Source organism: Camelus dromedarius, chromosome 2, assembly GCF_036321535.1.
Source record: "Camelus dromedarius isolate mCamDro1 chromosome 2, mCamDro1.pat, whole genome shotgun sequence".
Classification (NCBI taxonomy): Eukaryota; Metazoa; Chordata; class Mammalia; order Artiodactyla; family Camelidae; genus Camelus; species Camelus dromedarius.
In genome coordinates, this window is record NC_087437.1 from 113,268,840 (window position 1) to 113,281,266 (window position 12,427).

At 45.3% G+C, this 12,427-nt stretch overlaps 1 protein-coding gene across 1 annotated transcript in view; it reads right to left on the reverse strand.

Moving 5' to 3' along the window:
• The window catches only part of RCAN1 (regulator of calcineurin 1), a 90,402-nt gene that overhangs the window by 11,897 nt on the left and 66,078 nt on the right, over positions 1–12,427 (reverse strand). The gene's annotated exons all lie outside the window — the stretch shown is intronic.

The following is a 12,427-nucleotide window of genomic DNA, read 5'->3' on the forward strand; positions in this document are numbered from 1 at the left end:
GATTTCTAAACGTCCTATGGAAAAGAATTCACTTTGTAAATAGCAATTTTCCCCACTGAGAATAAAAACTATTCCAAAGCAAGAATTTAAAAGTTGACTTTCCTATTTGCAGACCCCTCTTGATTTCTTGTTTGCTTGTCTGATGTAGATGATTTGAAGCAAGCAGCACCCACAGCAACGTCTCATTAGAGCTCTTGAAAAGCACACTGAAAAACTGAACTTTTTAAAATCGTAAAACTGAAACCAGAAGTTAAAGAAGAAATGAAACGCTTTAGTCCACTGAAAGCTTTAGATGTTTTGCATTTCTTCCATTCACTCCATAAAAATCTTAAACGAATCTTTTAACCTGCAGTTGCCTCCTCTGGCTTCAAGCAGTTGGAACATTTTCATTAAGAAGTTTCTATTTTCAGTGAGGAAAAACTGAGGTTTATGTTGAAATCCATCATTCCCATTACAGCACTCCTAAAGCACAGTGAACATGACCTCAGCACGCCCATTATAAACCCCAAGGAGTTTACGATGCCGCCAAGAATGTGCCACCGTGGAACCTTCCAAAGAATGAGCAGGGAGAGAAACTGAGTTTTGACTCTGCTCTGAACATGAAAGCAGAGTAAAGAATGAGGACATTTGCAAAGGATCTCCTGGGAGGGAACAGGACACACCTGACTGAGATCAAAGGTCCCAGGGTGTTTATCTTGCATGCCGATGAAACTTGTGTTTTAGGGGAGCTTTAGCTTCTGAGATAAGGGAGTAGCTTTACTGTTACTTAATATTCGTAGCCCTTCCCTCTAGCATTGTCCCCCCAACCTACCTTACTGTACAAAAGAAACACACAGGGGCCTCTCTCACGTCTTTATCACTTCCCAGTCTAAAAGGTGCTATTAACTCAGGGGACTGCTCTTGTCCTCAACTTGTAAATGGAGTTAGCATCAAATCCAGAGTTGTGGTGAGGACGGAACAACCTGATGCAGGCAGTGTGCCCAGTATCGGGCCTGGAACACAATCAGGGGTTGACGCGTGTTAGTTGCGTTTTTAATTCCCAGTTCATAGATAACGATACTGAGGTTCAGAGGGGCACACAGTCTAGAGGAGAGCCGGGACTCACCCAGGTGCTTTGGTTGCAGATTCTATTCTTGTTCCATGGAATTATACCCCCCTCGCAGCAGTGCCCCTTGGTATTTCCCCATCAGCATCCTCTCAGTCCCTCTGCAGTCTTGGGTGTCTTCCTCTCCTATGTGCCCTGCTGGTCCATGGAGAGTCCTGGAGGGTCCGTGTACCACCCTCACTCTGCATTCCTGCACACTGCTTCAAGCAGCCTTCTGCAACCACAATACCTTTCTAACTGACCTCACCATGGCCAATTTCTTATTTCCAAAACAGTGTGTAATTCCCACAACATAAAACTTCCCAAAGCCGAGCTCAATCACATTTCTCTTCTGCTATAAAAACTGGTGGCTTCTCATGCTCCTTAGGTTAAAGGTGAAGATTTTCACTTGATATTCATCCATCTATCCATCCATGCATCCATCCATCCATCTGTCCATCCATGCATCCAAGCATCCATTTGTTCTTTCACCCAAACACGGTTCCAGGTGTTAGAGGTGAAAGGTGAAGATAGACAAAAACTCTCTGCCTTTATGGAGCTTACATTCTAGATAGGGAAAAAGAAAACAAAAAGAAACAAGCTAGGTTGGTAAAATATATAGCGTGTTTAGATAGTGATAGTGCTGGGAATAAGGCAGAAAGGAGGGAAAGGAAAAGTTGGGAAAAGAAGATGCTAAAAGACTGACTAGCCAGGAAAGGTGTCCTGAGAAGATGACATGTGGGTGCATCAAGATTTGAAGGAAGTAGGGAGAGAACTGTGAGATGCTGGGAACAGCATTCCAAGTCCAGGAACAGAAGGCACAAAGGCACCTGGCACATTCCAGGCCCAGGAGGCTTAGGTTGGCTGCAGAGGAGGGACATGGAGAAAGAGGTTGGGAATGAGGCCACGTGAGACCTTTAGCCACTGCAAGGACGCTGGCCTCCGTGCCGACTATCAGAGGGTTTTGAGCAGAGAAGGAGCATGAATTGACGCCCATGCAACAGAACCACTCCAGTGTTACTCAGTGGGTGCTGGCCACCTTCTGGGGTGCACTTCCTCTGTCCTTGCTGCACGGGGGCTCACAGGGTGTCCGGGCACAGGACTGCACCATCAGCTCCAGACTCTGAGGTCCCATCCCATGGACACTCCCAGAGGCCTTGTAAGTCTCCTTAGGGGTCTATGATGAGGGTCTCGACCATCCTTTGTCATTTGGGCAGAGTGAGTTCAGTTGAACATATGCTCGCCTCGCCTTTTTAAAATGCCTATTTTTAGGGTGTGTTTTATAAGGTGCATCATGTGGAGTAGAATTAGTATAGAATTTACAAACAAAATGCTTTTGCCAGCAGATGCGCTCAAAATCGTTTATCCAAGAGGTTCATAGTCAAAAGAAAGGCCTATTGTCCAAGCAGTAGTGATTAAGTTCCCAGACTCCTGTTTCTTCCTGATGATCACGTGTAAATAAAAGAACAGGAAAATCTTCTTCTTCTTGCTCTCTAAAGGCATTCCTATTTTGGTTCACCCTTAGGGGAAATCAGGAGAGCCAGATTTGGGCTCAGGAAGTTAATTTGGAGGGGGAGGTGATTAGGTTATTTATTTATGTATTTTAATGGAGGTACTAGGGATCGAACTCTGGACCTCGTGCATGCTAACCAGGCACTGTACCACTGAGCTGGACCCTCCCCTCTGTGAATTCTAAATCTAAACTGAGAAAACCATCTTTAATGAAAACCACCTTTTTGTTTAATAACCATTAATCTTCTGAATCTGTAGGATAACACAGAAGAGATGATACTGATACTAAACTTCAGCCTGGGTCATATCCGATGCTTTGGAAAAAAATGGAAAAGCCTGAAATGTTGTTTGATACTTGGCACAGATTAGTACAAGATAGTACACACATAATTTGTATTTCTGTGATAACACAGAACTTCCTATTATTTAAATAAAATTTTTAAAAGGTGGCTTATTAATGCCAGTGCCAAAAATACTGGATGCAATGGTGAAAACCCTAAACACATATTTTAGCGGATTGGCAATCATGCTCTGTTAAAGCTTACGGTGGAAATAAAGAAAAAATGCAATCACCCTCCCCCCCTCCAAAAAAAAAAAAAGAAAGAAAAGACAGAAAGTAAAATAAAATAAAATAAAATAACCAACTGATTAGGGGGAGAGTAGAGGTGAAGACTGTGTTCAAATTTATCCCTTACAAGAGAGGTCACAGTTCATACAAGATTTCATCTTGTTTGTTAAATTCCATGTGCACTTGAAATCCCATTAACTCTTTTTTCCTTATTACCTCAATCTTTCCTTAGTACATGAAGGTTAACCACCCCTCTGTAACTTCTTGGAAACTCACCACTTGCAATGCTTAAGATGGAGAAATAGCCATAGGCAAATCAAAACTATACTTAATGACTTGGAGACCGGCAGCCCCGGATTAAGGGAGGTAACATTTATTTAGAGACGACTGGGGCCAAAGCCACCCTAATTAATCATTCCTTATTTGCTCTCTTTAGTCAATTCCTTTCCTGACCTCACTTTAATTACTGATTTTCATCTGTGCTCCAAAGCTGTTCTCAAGCCGGAGCACAGTCCTGCAGTGACAAAAACCTGGGCAAGATCAGTCACGCAGGAGTGGGCCAGTGACAGGATGCTCTGTGGTCACTGGTCACAAGAACCTGGTTACCTTCCACTCCAGCTCGAAACAGATTTCACAGTCCTAGACTGATTCATTCCCACCAAGTAAATCCCCTTCATTCAAAGGATGAGTTTGACACTATAGTGTTAATGCTGACAAAAAGCTTTGTTCTTTTGGTTCCATATTCCATACTCATCTCGGAAGAACTGACCCTATGAAATCCTGGTTGGTGTGTGTGCTGCCAGGAGGCAGAGGCCGGGTCTCATTCTGGTAGGTTCTCCCGAGGAACCCGACACAGTGCCAAGGACACGCACACACCCCATGGATCTCCGGTGCGTGACTGGCTGAACCAGAGTTGAAGATCCAATAAGAGAAAGGGGAGAGGGGGTTGGTTATAGCTCAGTGGTAGAGCATGTGTTTAGCATGCGCGAGGACCTGGGTTCAATCCCCAGTGCCTCCATTAAAAAGAAATTAAAAAACAAACAGGTAAATAAATAAATCTAATCCCCCCCACAAAAAGCTTAAAAAAAAAAAAAAGAGGATAGGGAAAAGAATGAGGCCAAATCTAAACTGTAAATCTTTAACACCAGATACAAAACACAGGTTTCAGTAACTTAGCTACACTGAGTTTGTATCCATACCCAGTTTTAAATCTCGGGATCTCAGCTCAGAAATCATTTTTTGCCAAATGCAGGAGAAGAGAAAATTGTGTTAGGTGTTCTTACCTACTCTTTCTGTCACTACCCACGGGCCTGATTTCCATGTCTGCAGTAGAGAAGTTACCGACTGGACCACAGGGTTCGCTGGCTTTTCACACCTATAATGCCTTCTTCGTGGATTGTTTAAAAGTCTGATAACAAGTCACGGGAGAAAGTATAACCTGTCGCCTCCGTGTGGGTAAGACAGTGATTCAGAACAGGTGTAACGAGCAGTAAACTAAACAGAACAAAGACGATACCACCACAACTTGAATATTAACAGTCACCATGAAAGACAAGAACAATCATGCCGACTTTGTTCATTAGGAAAATTGGGGCGTTCGTGTCAAGTGACTTAAAACTCGCACATGCATCTTAGCAGCAGAGCATCTGAGAAGGAAGAGCTGCCTTCTTTCCATCAATCAGGTCTAGAATGGCAGGTTAGTTTACTGGCTGTGAACTGGCAGTGCCCCCAAGATTAAAAAAAAATTAGTTGCCAATATTTAAAAGTTGGGGGTTCACACAGAAATAGAATTTCTAGCTTCTTTGGGACTTTAAAAAAAAAAAAAAGAAAAAAAGGAAGATGTGGCCATTTGGGCCTGGAGGCCCATGTGGCTAAGTCCATGTTCTTCAAATACCCCATCACTCCCGACCCCAAAGGCATCTGAGGTTTTGGTCTCTGGCTTAATTTAGTAAGTCATCAAAAACAGATTAGCTCCCTGCTATGAGCCAGACACTGAGAGGCAGGGATACACACAAAGCAGCCTACCCATCCGTATCCCTGAGGCTCAGAATGTTCTGGGTCAGATCATCTCCTCCAAATGGTACCTTTAGAGAGAGTGTCCCTTGCTCCTTACACAGCAATTCTTTATTTTTTTTTCCTGGCCTAACACATTTCTGTGGGTGACTCCGTGGGCATTTTGCAGAATGTGCTCTCCACTCCTGAAATTACACTCTTATGCAAGTGAATGGTGGGGACGTTATTATAGGGATGACCCAGATTCCGCTCAAACGTTTACAAACCACAGCTGGTTTCTTTAGCAATCATGAGACATGACTGGGCCACACCAGGGAGGCGCATGGCTGGGCTGAGAATCGGAACCTTAAGACACAGATTTCTACAGAACTGGCTTCTGAGGAATGGACGCAGAAGGGTTTTGCCACGATGCACGTTTGATGACATGGTTAGAAAGACGATCTGAAAATAGACTGAGATCCCGGTCTTCTCAGGGGGAAGCTTTTAAGACAGTTTTTTAAACGGTCAGCACTTTAAACTGCTCTTGTAAAATGCTAGGGTACAGCTTGATCTTCCTTCTTAGGTTGAAATAAATCTTAGGAAGATGGGAGCGTGAATTCATCTTTTTAAGAAAACCTCCTTTTAGGAAATCATCCTTTTAAGAAATGAGTCTGAGCTGCCCTGGCTCTTCCATCCCGAGGGAGGTGGTGGTGGCACTACTGTCCACTGCGGAGGTGAAATTATGCGGCACATACATGATCGGCTGCTGGGGTCTGCTGAGCCCCGGCATCTGCTCCAACCCTCCAAAAACTCAACAGTCATTGGCTGCTTCCAGGCTCTGAGACAGAGGCTCTTGTGCAGGGGGCTTACTAGGGAGTTCCGGGATCCACACCTAGGGAAGATGAGGAGAGGAGGGGGAGGGGAGGGAGGGCAGAGGCAGAGTGGAGCTACCAGGTGGTCCCAATGGAAGCCTCGCTGACCCTGTGGGCAGTTCTGAAGACAGGATGACCCTCGTTGGAGCCAAAGGGCTGGGGCTTGTTACCCCCACACTAGTCAGCTCTGGGATAGGGGCTACCTTGAGAAGAGGGGGCTTAGGGAGGTGGCTCTCCTCAGCTGAAGTAATCCCCAAAAGGGACAGCTGACAAGGGCAGCTAGGGGACAAATCCATTATTCCTGAAGGGACCTGGGGTGTTTCACTGTGTCTCTCAGCCAACCAACAACCAACCAACCAACGAACCAGACCCAAAGTCAACGAACCAACAAGACCCAGGTTCAAAGGTTTGAACCCTAAGTTAATCATCTGAAATTTCTCACAAATACGCCAGACTTTAAACTGGACACCATGAAATACTACTGATTCCACTCCAACTCATGAGCTCACCCACCGAGTTAAGGGACTTCGGAAGCACATGGCAGTGGGTGATGCAGTAAACTCAACAGTTTAAACTTCCAGTATAAACTAAAGCCCTGAATGCTGACTCAACTGTTTCACTCCCAGGAGTTTATTCTAAGGAAATCCTCATCCCTTGGGCAAAGATTCAGATGCAAATACATCCCCTCAATGTTCTTTATGCAAATAACACGCTAGAAACAAGCTAACCATCCAATCAGTGACCATCCAAGAAATATGCTGAATCCATTCAGCAGACTGGGACACCACTCACACCTCACAGGAAGGAGGTGAAAACTATTTAACAACATGAAAAGATGTTTACAACTTGCTTTTAGGAGGAAAAAGCAGGTTACAAAGCAATGTTTATTATTGTGACTCCATTTTGGTGAAAAGAAAAAATATGTGTATTAGTATTCAAGAAGATTGCAATGTTTTCCTTTTTTGTGTCTTTGGACTTCCTAGAATTTCTACAATGCACATTTATTACTTATGTAATCATAAAAAAAGCTTTTCTCTTTCCCCTCCCCCCACCATACATTCTGTCTCAATGGTCACAGAAACCACGGTCAGTTAACAGATACACTAGATAAGGCTGAAGGTTAGTTGGAGAGGAAACAGACTCCTTTTTTTTTTTTGCATAATGGTCTGATGTCAGGACCTTTAATTCTTTGCACTGTAAGTATTCATTATGCACCATTGCCAAACCTGGTGTTTTTAACTCATTATTACTTTGGAGTGCCGGCTGAAAGAATCCCATTTCTTACCTAAAAACCTCGAAAGACAGGGATTTCACCAGAGAAATATTTATTTTGCTTTTCTTTGATAAGCTTTCCTGCCACCGTCTTTATCTGGTGAGATGCCTGGCTAATCAGCCGTGTGGAGCCCGTTTCCGTGAAGTCAGGGCCGTGCCCAGGCCAGGACACGGTCGGGTGAGTGTGAGTCTGCCCTGCTCTGCAGCGCGGGTCGCTGGGCTGAGCGCCGCCGTAGAGCAGACCTCACACAGCACATTCTGCGGGCTCCAGGGTGTGGTCAGCAGGGAACATCTGATGGGTTTGTTTTTTTTTTTTGAAAATCTAACATCCAGGTCTTTCAAATACCATCTCAGAGCAAAACTATAGAATTCTTCCCCGTCACTGTCATGTCCCACACCTACGGCTTCCTCATCTGCATTATTTTCTGTTCTTCTTCTATACCAGAATCACATCCAGATCTTTTTCTTTCTCCCTGGGACAGTCCTGCCCTCTGCATCTCCCTTCTAACAAAACTGGAACGTTACCTAATGAACTTTTTCCTGTTGCTGTGTTAATGATGGCAACTGTTTAACATATAAGACCTCCCAGAGAATTTGTATTTAATCAGCACGTTCTGGAGATCAAAGTCTCAGCCCCAAAGGAATGCATCACTAAGGGGAAAATTCCAGGCAGCAAGTCAGTTACAAAGGAAAATTCCTTGGACAGGTGGGCTCTTCTGGGACAGGGTGTTGCCTACCTGGAGATGAGACACATATTTTCCGAGTGTCTACATTGAGCAGATTCTTGTGTGGGATGTTCGGAGTTAAGAATAGACTCCCAAGTCTCAAGAAGACCATTCATCTGTTCATCATTCAACCACCATTAATTAAGGATCCGCTAAATGCCTTCTTGAACTCCACCACTGGTTCAAGTTACGCATAACATATCCTCATAACACTGGGAACCTCTAGTTCTTAGTATTTATCACATTTTAATTGGTTTTCTCCACTGAACTAAGGGCAGACCAAGCCATGGACCCTGGAACACTTAGGACCCTCCATAAATATTTGTTGCATAAAGCACGCAGCTAAGTACCTGACTCCTTGCTGCAGATACAGAGAGGAGTAAGGCGTGACTGGTCCTTTAAAAATTCACAGTCAAATCGACCACAAAATACTTACTAAGCCATTACTAGGGGCTCAGTGCTCTACTAGGGGTTTCAAAACCCTAAGACACGGTTTCTGCCATTACAGAGGCCAAACGTTGAAGCCTGGGAGAGAAGACTGCAACTCCAGTGACAAGAAAATAACATTTTTCCTTCACAAGGCCTTGAAAATAGGGTTAGATTTTAAATGGGTGGGAAAAGGATATATCCCTGTATTTTCTCATTACTATTTGAATAGAAGGTGTTAGGAAAGTTAACATTTTCTTCTCCCACTATCATGCAGAATCGACCAAGGAGCTGCTTTCATTAAAAGACATATACACTTTATTCCTTCTGAATAAATTTCTTTGCCTGCCTGCATTTTGGCATGGCACAGGTTTAGTGCTGACATCTGTTGATCTGGTGTCCTGGATTTCTTGGGAAATCCTACTTTTGCTACTTTGACTTATTTCTAAAATACAAATGATTCGTGTAATATATGTGGCTACATTTTTAATATTTTAGTAAAAACAATATAATGAACAGATTAGACAAAATCTTCTTAGTTCCTACACCCAAATCTGAGCTTGGGGAAAAATGTATCCAGGAGTGTGGGTGGGCTGGGGGGGATGCAGGGAGCTGCTATAAAGATAATTCTGGCTGATGGAATTTTCTAAAGATAGATGCCACAAATCTCCCACCCAACGTGCCCTTGTGGAATCTAGCCACTCCCGCATCCAGACGAAGGGTGTGTATTCCCTGCCCTTGAATGTGGGAGGGCCTTTGTGAGTGTCTCTACCGACACTGTATAGTGGAGATGACACCATGTGACTTCCAAGGCGAGGTCATAAGGAGCCATGCACTTCTGCCTTGATCTCTTGAAACCCGGTCACCATACTGTCAGGAAGTCCAAGCAGGCCGGGGGGAGGCCACGTGGAGAGGGGCCGGGGCCCCTGCCCAGAGCCCTGGCCAAGCTCCCAGTGGGCTCAGCCAGCACGATTCACCAGCTATGTGAGTGTGACATCCCAAGAGCGGGCTCCCAGCCAAGCAAACCCAGCAGATGCCACACGGAGGGGAGAAGAACCATCTCTGCACACACTTAGATCCATGAGCAGAACAAGGACCGTTGCTGTTTTAAGCCACGGAGTTCTGGGTGGCTTGTGTCCCAGCAACAGTCGCTGCAACGTTTCAGAGGCAGGCCGAAGTGACTAGGCCTTGTTACTGAGGACACTTGGAAAGCAAGGAAGGACAGACCAAAGTGACTGATCGCTTTCCCACCTGGGAGAAGGGTCCTTAACAGGCGCAGAGGGGGTCAGAGGGAGGGGAGGGGAGGGGAGGGGAGGGGTTGAGGCAGGATGGTGACTTTGGCTTCTTGCCATTTATATAAAGTGGCCTGCTTTCCTTCTGTCCACAGACGAGGGGTGTGCAGCAGAGTGGGAAAGAGCGTGGACTCTGGAACCAGACCGTCTGGGTTTGAATCCTGGTGGTCCCATTTCCTGGCTATGTGATCTTGGGCAAGGTCCAAGTGCTTAACTCCTTAACTCCCAAGTGCTTCAGTTTCTTTGTGTGAAAAAGGAGGACAGTAATGACAGAACCTGCTTGTGACGCTAATGACCTCGTGTCTCCAAAGGCCTTGGCAACAAGCGGTTCTGGGAGAGCTGCCGCTGCTGTGGTCCACATACACGTGGGCCTTGGGTAGTGAGGCAGGCAGAGGAACAGCCTCTCAGAGACACCCCTGTCCTAATCCCGGCAGCCCTGAACACGTGACCTGACATGGCAGAGGGGACTCTGCAGGTGGCACTAAGTTAAGGACCTTGAGATGGGAGATGACCCTGGATGGTCTGGGGGCAGGTCTTTATAAGAAGGAGGCAGGAGGATCAGGTTGGACCCAGACACGATGATGGAAGCAGAGACTGTGGTGATGTGAGGCTGTGGACCAAGGCAATAGCCTCTAGAACCTGGAAAAAGGCAAGGAAACATTTTTGGTTCTTGGTTTTAGCTCACTGAGACCGATTCTGGCATTCTGATCTCCAGAACTCCACAGTAAGAAAACAAATCTGTGCGGTTTCAGGCACTGAAACTGGTAATTTGTTACAGCAGCAACAGGAAACTAATGCAGATTTTAACCTTGAGGAAAGTGGCTTTATAGAACATAGAACAGACAGAAAGAAAAGAAGACAGGTTTTGGAATCAATAAAATATCTTTTTGTTTCCTCTTCTGACTTAGCCTTAGTGGGACATTTTCTCTTTAATCTTAGTTTGTGGATACTATATATAAAACAGATAAACAACAAGTCTCTACTGTACAGCACAGGGAACTATATTCAGTATCTTGTAGTAACCTATAATGAAAAAGAATATGAAAAGGAATATATGTATGTGTATGTCTGACTGAAACATTATGCTACACACCAGAAATTGACACAACATTGTAAACTGACTGTATTTCAAGAAAACAAAAATGGAGCAAAAAGTAACCTTCGTTTGTGGAGCAGCCCAAGCGCCGGCTCTGACGTGGGCACCGGCTCCAGCCCTCACTTGCTGGGGTGTGGGGGGATCCTCTGTCAATAGGTGCTGGCCAGCAAGACCACAGTGGTTACACGTAGCCAAGTCTGTCCTGATTGGTTTGACATCTGTTCTGATCGGTCGGTGCCCACGAGGTACTAGCTGCTGTGTATTTTGAATATTACCTCTAGACTTAACACTGTGGGTTTCCTCATCTGCAAACTAGGCACATCTAAGTCAAAGGTGGTGGCATTAGCCTAGGTAAGTGGTTCTTACCACGTGATTTCCAGAGCAGTAGCTATCTCATCACCCGGGAATTTGTTAGAAGTGCAAATTTCTGCCCCACCTCCTGTCGCAGACAGAATTCTAATACGGTCCACTATCCCACCCCCCGGGGGACACGCTGGGCATAATCTCCAGGACTATGGCCAAGGTGGATTTTACCCATTATTAGGTTATGTTACACAGTATGGTTTGTGAAGGGGAGCTTAGTTAGCCAGGGTGAGCTCCTGAAAGATACCAGTCTCTTCCCAAAGTCAGAGATTTGACCTGAGAGAGATTTCTTATTGTTGGCTTGAAGGAGGAAGGGCCAGGTGGCAAGGATGGGGGTGGCCTCTCAGAAGGAGGGTAACCCTGTAAAGAAATAGGGATCTGAATGTTTGCAGAAGCAGATTCTTCCCCAGACCTCCAGAAAGGAAGGCAGCCCTGCTGATGACTTAATTCCAGCCTTGTATGACCCGGGGCAGAGAAGCCAGCCACAGCGCACCGCGCCCGGACTACTGACGACAGACCTGTCAGCTAATAAGTGGGTGTTGTGTTAGGTCACTCAACTTGTGTTATTTCCTTATGCAGCTAAGAATATATTTACTGAATCAGAAGCTCTGTGTTTTCACAAGCCCTGCAGGTGACTGGAACGCATGCTCAAGTTTGAGCACCTCTGGTGTACATAAAAGGCCCACCCAGCACAGCCTGGCACGATGAGGTGGCATGAGTGGCAGCTGGGGCTGTTCTAACTTATATTCAAAGATCCTTCTACTCCTTGGTTGCATCTGAAAAAGTTTTAAAAAGCACAAAAGAAAAATAATCTTCCAGACTTGTCGTTTTCAGGTGTCAGATTAGACTGGCCACTGGACGTTTTGCAGACACCAGACAAGGGGGCCATGCAAACTTCCCATTTCTCCTTCAACTTAAGGGTCCAGGGCAGCTGGGGCCAATACCCATTAAAGCAGTGGCAGAAGGAAAGTTCTAATGGAAGTGGGGCCAGAGAAGGTGGGAGGCTGCAAGCAGGGGCAGGCTGAACTCAGTCCCCAAACTTTAAGAGCCAGATCTGTCTCCTAGGGTTGTTGTCAGGCTGTAATGGGAGAAGCCACACCCAGGGCTCAGCACAGGGATGTTGAGTCAGAATGAACCAGTCCTGTGTTTGTTTCTCTTTTCTATCTTCTTCCTCCATTTCATCCACCTGCATCCTCCTCATTTCTTCCAGCTTTTTTTTTATTTA